The following is an 8,225-nucleotide window of genomic DNA, read 5'->3' on the forward strand; positions in this document are numbered from 1 at the left end:
TACTCTCTAATAAATAAATAAAATTTTAAAAAATACTCTTTATATAGTTACATTGTTTTTCAAGAGCTGTACGGCATTCTAGTTTATGAAATTATATTTTGAATTATAATTATATTTTTTAATTTTATAATTATCTATTTAGCTAATATTTATTAATAAGTACTTATTTAGTTTCTAAACACTTGATATTTAAAGCAATGCAGCAATTAATTTCCTTATATATATATTTAATTTTGCACATATGCTGGTATAGCTATAGTATAAGTTCCAAGAATTTTGTTTTCTAAAATATCTTATGATTTTATGAAGTCCTATTTTCAGCTTTTTAAAAAGCTTTTATTTATTCATTCATGAAAGACACAGATAGAGAGAGGCAGAGAGATACAGGCAGAGGGAGAAGCAGGCTCCTCACAGGGAGCCTGAGGTGGGGCTTGATCCTGGGTCTCCAGGATTACACCCTGGACTGAAGATGGCGCTAAACCGCTGAGCCACCCAGGCTGCCCTATTTTCAGCTTTTGATTTTTTTTTTTTTTTTTTTTTAGAGTGATAGAGGGAAGGAAAAGGGGAAGGAGGAGCAGAGGGGGAAGGAGAGATAGAATCTCAAGCAGGTTCCATGTTCCGCATAGAGGCTGACATGGGGCTTGATCCCCCAAACCTGAGATCATGACCTGAGTCGAAATCACCAGTTGGACCCTTAACTGATTGAGCCACACAGGTGCCTCTTAGTGTTTTTTAATGTGTGCCATATTTAGAAAGTCTTTTCTAAACTGAGAATATAAAAGAAATATCTCTAAATATTTTTCAATATTTTTATGACTTATTTTTCACCTTGAAATATTTTCTTTATTTCAAATATTTTTTACACACAATCTGTTGTAGGAATCCAGTTTATTTTTTTACATATGTCTATTTGTTTGACTCCCCAAAATTTATCAAATCATGTATCTTTTCCTGATATTAAGATATGTTATCCTATTTTTTAAGATGATATTTTATTTGTTTATTTATTTATTCAGATTATTTATTTATTTGAGAGAGAGAGAGAGAGAGAGAACAGAGGGAAGAAGAGGGAGAGAAAGAATCCCCAGAAGACTCTGAGCTGAGTGCAGACCCTGATGCAGGGCTCCATCCCAGGACCCTACAATCATGACCTGAGCTGAAACCAAGAGTCAGACATTCAATCAACTGAGCCACCCAGGGGCCCCTGGACAATAGTTTTTTAAAAGAAATATTTAAATCTTCTAAAATTATTTTAATGGAGAAGTCAGATGCTCTACTTTCCCTGGTCAGCACAATTGCAGCGATTATTAATCAAGGAAGGGAATTTGCCAGTAGACAAAGAGAGCAAGGGAAGGAGCTTCAAGTGGTGAAAGACAAAAAGGGATTAGAAATACTAAGAGAAAATTTAAAAGGAGGAAAAAGATAACAAATGATACTTTACTGTATATATACATACTATGTATATATATATATACATACTGTATATCTATACTAAATATATATATATATTTAGTATAGAGACAAAACAATTGTCAATATATATTTATTTTAGTATAGAGACAAAACAATTAGGAGAAAAATTCGTGGTTGTTCCTCAACTCTTAAACAAGAAAGTCAGAATAAAGTAATTTTCATTCCAGCCCAAACCCAAGAAAGAAGGAAGCAGGAATATATACCCTCCAGAACTCAGATGAGACTTAGATACAATGAAAACATAAGGATCCCTCCATAATGTGCTAAGTGCGCACATGTTTTACCTCAATGGTTCATAATAATTCTTTTTAAAGGATGATTCTGTTTAATATTTCAGGAAACTGAAACTCAAAGATATTAATTCACCTGATGACATCCAGGTAAGAGTCAAGGAACCAGCCTTCCACACCTAGAATTTGCTATCATAGCCTACTATACCTGCTTTATCACGTATTTTCCCATGTATTCATCTCTTCGTCCAGCAATTCATTTATTTTTTGATGTTTTGCAACATGATTCGATGTATAGTGTGTCTTGCAAAAATACTTCACTGTGTATGTCTTTACTAGAGGTCACCATTTGTTCAGGCCTCTTTCTCTTATTTTGAACATACGATGACAAAACAATACTATTTGATAGGTGTAACCTTGACCTCCGTTAAGATGTACAACATCACTATCATCCCAGAAAGCTTCCTTGTTCTTCTTTTCCCATCAATCCCCACCTCTGAGGCAACCACTTTCAATTTTTTCAACCATTTATCATTTTTGCTTGCTCCAGAATATCACACAAACGAAAGCATACACCACGTATTCTGTGGCATAAAGCTTCTTTCATACGGTGTGGTTTAATATTCATGTGTGTTGTGTGTATATTAGCAGATCCTCTTTTTTTTTTTTAATTGCTGAGGGGTAAACCATGGTATAACTACAGCACCGCTTATTTACCCATTCTTCTATAGGTGCACCCCTTGCATGTTTCTAGTTTTTGGTTATTATGATGAGAGGTGCAATAGACATTTTTGTAAACTTTATTCTTGAGGAAAATGGTCATTTTTCTTGATAAATATTTAAGATTGGAATTGCTGGGCCATCGTGTGGCCGGGTGGTCATGCCGTGTTGCAGCTCCACCAGTAGTGGCTCAGGGAAAATCCGGGGGAGCACAGAGTCACAGTCATAACTGCCATCCTATGTGCATATTTTCCACATTAACAGACCCAAACCTATTTCTATTCTCATTGTTCCCTTACTGTTTCTTGATGACGCCTGCCCGCTGGTTCCCTACCCCACAGGCTCTGCTCAGGGCCTGGACACGTGGTTGGCTGTCACACCTGCTTGGGAAGGTCTGTCGCATCCTAGCTGCTCAAGGCCATGGATGCTGCTGATACCCTACCATGCATAAGACAGCACCCCCCACCCCACCCCACCTGATCTGAATAGTAGAGATGTTGAAAAAGTCCTTTCTGGCCTTAGTAGGATTTCTTCACCATCTCCTGTCTCAACATGTCCTCTTCTCAGAAAGATTGGCATCGAAAACACGTACAGTGTCACAGGATTACACACACACACACAAGCGGCCCACACTAGAGGGAATCTCGATTCAGTGTCACTTGTTGCTCCTCATGAAATAAATGACTTCGGAAGCCCTTCAACATCGGTACATTTGGGGTTACTCCAAATTAACATCAGCGATGGCGTTTGATTCTTTTGTAATGTCCTCTGCTTCGCCATGAAATAAAGAACCTGCCCTCTCACCTCTCTGCAGGTCCCTTTGTCCTAGCTCGTCCTCACCGGGTCCCTTTGTCAACTGCTCAAAAGACAATAACGTATGTAATTTTGCAACCAAAGCATCTGTTTGTATCACAAGACCATGCACGTTTGCCTAACGCCGAGGAACACTCCTCGCTCTTCCAATACCGGGGCCTCCTCCTCCCAACCCAGGCCTCAACTTGAAAGAATAGGGCACAACCTTAAGACATTTATAAAACAGCACCGAAGTCCTAAGTTTATATGAACACAGGGACATCACAGACTTTTTTTTTACCCAAACGAAGTAAATCTTGCTTCACAATCCTTGAAATGGGCCGATCTACTGGTTTTTATCAGAAAAGATGAGTGTCTCCCAAAATGGATTTGGTATTTCTGCTCTTTCAAGACCAGCCCTGCTACGACAGCCTGGTAACTGATGCTGATTCCGGATCCCACTCAATTCCATCAATCCGTCATTCCTTGTTGGGGAGGAGTGCCTGGACCAGGCCACTCCTGCTGTCAAGCAGACGCACTCATTGTCCACAGTCACCACCCTCTGGGGTAACCCATGGGTTACATGGTCCAAAATGAGCTTGCAGCTGGCAGGCTGGGTGCTGAGAAGTTTCCATCACAGGCATTAATCAGCCATTTAACAGCCCGATGGCCTCTCCTTTTAGGTCTGAGGCTCTGTCTCTCTAGTTTAACTTAAAAATCAACTATTGAGCCACTTACCCTGCTAAGTCCACTAAGATAGAGGCTAAAAATTTTACAGGCTGTAAATCTAAAATCTCTTCTCAATCCCTTATTTTGACTTCTGGTGCTTGTGAGAATGGCTTAATAACACTGGTTTCAGCCTTTTCTGTTTTATCGCCACTCATTTTCTGAGCCCTGCCTTTCTAATTTGAAGACTTATTCTAACTCTCCCTCTTGATTTGTCTTGTCTGATAATTTATCTTGGAATTTTAAACCTCGGTGCATACTCATCTGCCTTCGGTTGACACTGACGGCTCAGAAGAGCCACGGGCAGCTTTTTCTTGAGCTGCAACACTACCTCCCCCCATCTGCAGGGGGGACCCTCAAGATCCCTCATGGATGCCTAAAACTGCACATGATACTAAACCCTGAATTTACTAGGTTTTTCCTCTACTTTCCTGCCCAAGATAAAGTTTAGCTTACAGATGAGGCCCAGGAAGACAGAGACAACAACTAATAATAAAGTAGGACAATGTTAACAGTACGCTGTAATAGAAGTCATGTGAATGCTGGGTCTCTCCTCCTCTCGAAATACCTTATTGCACTGTACTCCTCCTTCATGTTGTGACGACATGAGATGGTAAAATGCCCGCGTGAGGGGATGAAGGGAGGTCAGTGACGGAGGCACGTAGTGGTGGGCCACCAGCTGTCCTTCTGACAGGTTGGAAGGAGGACCGTTGCTTCTGGATTGCAGTCGGGTGTGAGTAACTAAAATTGTGGAGAGCAAAACCATGGTTAAGGGGAGGCTACTAAATTTTAATTTAATTTATTATTTTATTTTATTTTGTCTTATTATTATTTTTTTTTTAGCATACAAACAACTGCCAGGCTTTATTGCTCAAACACAAGCTAACCACTGAGCATACGTGAGGCCCCCAAGGAGATAGAGTCCAGACCCCCAGACCCATGGAGGCGGTGTGGGCCCTAGTGGCCCAGCCCTACATTTTTATTTTAAAATCGTGAGTTTTGAGTGCATAGGTTTTTTTTTTTAATTTTTTTAAAGATTTTATTTATTTATTCATGAGAGATACACAGAGAGAGAGAGAGAGAGAGGCAGAGACCCAGGCAGAGGGAGAAGCAGGCTCCATGCAGGGAGCCCGACATGGGACTCGATCCCGGGCTGTAGGCTTTGCCAAACCGCTGAGCCACCAGGGCTGCCCGAGTGCATGGGTTTTTGATGTCACTGTTGCCACAGTAATATTGATTACATACTCTCCTGCAAAAAGGAAGAACTTGATGTGTGTGTAACTAAATATTACATTTTTTTTAATCTTTTAGGAAAGTAAGGAGCAAAAGTGTTATTTATTCAGTTTTGATAGCGCCGATTTCATATCAGACCTACATGCTTAGCCGTGGCTAGGTCCTGCTTAGTTTTATTATGATTCACAATCACCTACCTTAAAAAAGATTGATGTAGGAAATAGATGATGGATGTGGAAATAAGTACAGCTTTTTTGTATTTTAAGTGTGTTCTCTGAAATTTTGTTCAGAAAAGAATTAGCATGACTCATTATACGTTGCTAGCCTCCTTGGAGGTTGGCAGCTTGATTAGCAACTCATCTCCACTTGTAATTTGTAATTTGACAAAAGAATCAGTGAAAATTAAAAGAAGTGTTAACAATAGATTCCCTTTAACAAAAGAAAAGGCAACAGTTTCCACAGAAAGGAAGATAACCCAAGACACTAAATATTTTTAGCAACAGGTAACTATGAGACTCGTCTGTAAAGCAAAAGAATTTCCTGACCAGATAGATGGTAATGAATTTCAGATAGAAGACTCAAGAGAGTCTAAAATTAACTTCATATAATTTTCACATCTGAACTCAATCTCAGCCATTAATTAGTCAAAAGCAAAAGACCTTTAGCAAAGGATATTAGGAAAGGAATCTAAAGGACAAATAAAGAACATTTATCTTTCACACACATTCTTTGTATTCTAGAATTCCACTCAGGAAGCAACTTCATATTTAATGTTAAGTGTTTAGTAATTCACCTTCTGGAGACATAAAAAAAAAAAGAAGTCTAACGTGTGTGTTATCTGCACAATTTCCATTCACGGTAACTTATTCACAAAACAAGAAGCATTCTAAGGTATGTATGTTAATAATAATAATTACAAATAGCCAGCAATTATTGATGACTTATTTTAGGTCCAGCACTTGTCATAATGCTCCGCGTGTTTTCATATTCACTTTTCACCATTCACGTGGTAGGAATGACTACTACATGCATTTCACAAATTAGGACAGTGAGAATCACAGCGACACAAGGCGGAATTGTTCTGGAGACACTGAAAGAGTTTGACTTGGAAAGCTGTATATATTCTAAATTTAAAATGATATCACTTTAGTTGTTTTTTGGGTTGTTTTTGAAAGTGATCATTTTTAATGATTATTTGAAATTACTGTTAATTTATAGCTTTGATTGTTCTCATTTGCATTTATTTTATTTCTTAATTTTTGTACGAATTTGAGGAAGTCATTTTGAAAACAACATGTCCTGTGACTTTGGGTAATAGAATGCCATAATTAATAAAGATATTTTATTCCAAGAAAGTGAATCTGACCCTTGGCAGATTCAAATTTTAAGACCTGGCAATTAAGATAATCTACCTCTAGTTGACAGTGATATCTTAGTTTTGGATCTATTACCTGGTTAACAATTTCAAGCAGTAGGGATGATTTATTTATAGTCGAGACATTTTAATATAATTAAAATTAAAATAGATGTGTAGGGCAATTTTAAGTTAAAAATAGTCAAAGCACTTTTCATTAATTTTGCCCCTACCTTGCATGATTCCTCATTTTAATTGAGTTTCACTTTTTTAGTAAACAGATCCTTAGTTGGTCTTGCCTAATGAGATGAGAGATCAGGGACATCCCACTCTCTCCTGGCTGTCTGGACTGCCTGACTGACTTCCCCTCTGCGGAAGAGCAGTAGCCTCACCCTCAGACAATTGTCATTTAGTCCCGTTGTTTTGCATCCACTGGGTGCCCACCTGCAGGGATACCTGGAGCAGTGCGGGGGCAGAGAGGAGATTGTATTGAAAGGAAGGTGAAGAGAACCGTTGGGCTACTGCAATGTCTTGCTTTTATGGATATTTACCCCCTCGGTGGAAGGAACCACGTGTTAGGTCAGGATCTTCTACTAACCTATGTGGATTCTCTTTTACTCACCTTTAGCTCTTCATGCTTCTCCCCAGAGCTGCTTTTTCAGGGTTCTCACTGTCTTCTCAGATCCCCTAATTCAAACTTACTTTGCACATATGAGCTTCCGACTCAGTGTTCTCCTGTCATTTTTTTAATTCAATTATTTTGTGTAAACAAAGCATAGGGACCAGTATAACAGATACTCGTGTCCACATAGAGTTTGATAACTAAAACATTACAGATACAGCTGGCATTTCCTTTGTTTACACAAAGTGACCCCATTTCCTTGCATTATTTTAGAGATGACCATTACTCAAATTCGCTGTCTATGACTCCGATTATATTTGTATAACTTTAACCTATATATGGCAGCATAAAAATATTTGGTGTTATTTTTGCATGTTTAGAAACCTTATGTAAATCTGATATGTGTGAATGTTGCTCCTTGATACTTTTATACTACATCACTGTATTTTAAGACATTTTTTAATGTTGCATATAATTTTAGTTTATTATTTTCTGGATGACATTTGAAAATATATGTCAACACATACATTCACATTGCAGAATTTCTTTAGGGTTTATACGTAACAGTGTATTTCATGAGTTATAGAATAGGTTTTGTTTCACATTATTAAATATTATTTAGTGGCTTCCCAAAGCATTTTTACCGTTTTACTTTCACTCCTATGAACGATCCAGTCTGAAATTTTATATTGGTGAATTTTTCTATTTTTGTTTAGAATGGTGGCTAAGAAATGATATCTCACTAATATTTCAACGCATATCTCTTTGATTATTACTTAGGTTTTCCCTGTTTTCAAACTTTTCTTGGCTGAGTTTTCTCTATAACTTGCCTATTTTTATCTCTTGTTCTTCTTTAACTTGGATCATAATTAATTTGTGGAAATTATTTTGTAACTAACGCTTTTCTCTGAGAGGTTTCTATCTACATATGTACACTTCTATCAAACTACTGTCTATGTATATCTGTATCTGTCATAATAATTCTCTCACAAATCCATTAATTTTCACTTTGTTTCATGGTTTGGCAAATATTTATATTTTAATTTACTCTTATTCTCTTCCAATCTGCTTTTTA

This window comes from Canis aureus, chromosome 35, assembly GCF_053574225.1.
Source record: "Canis aureus isolate CA01 chromosome 35, VMU_Caureus_v.1.0, whole genome shotgun sequence".
Classification (NCBI taxonomy): Eukaryota; Metazoa; Chordata; class Mammalia; order Carnivora; family Canidae; genus Canis; species Canis aureus.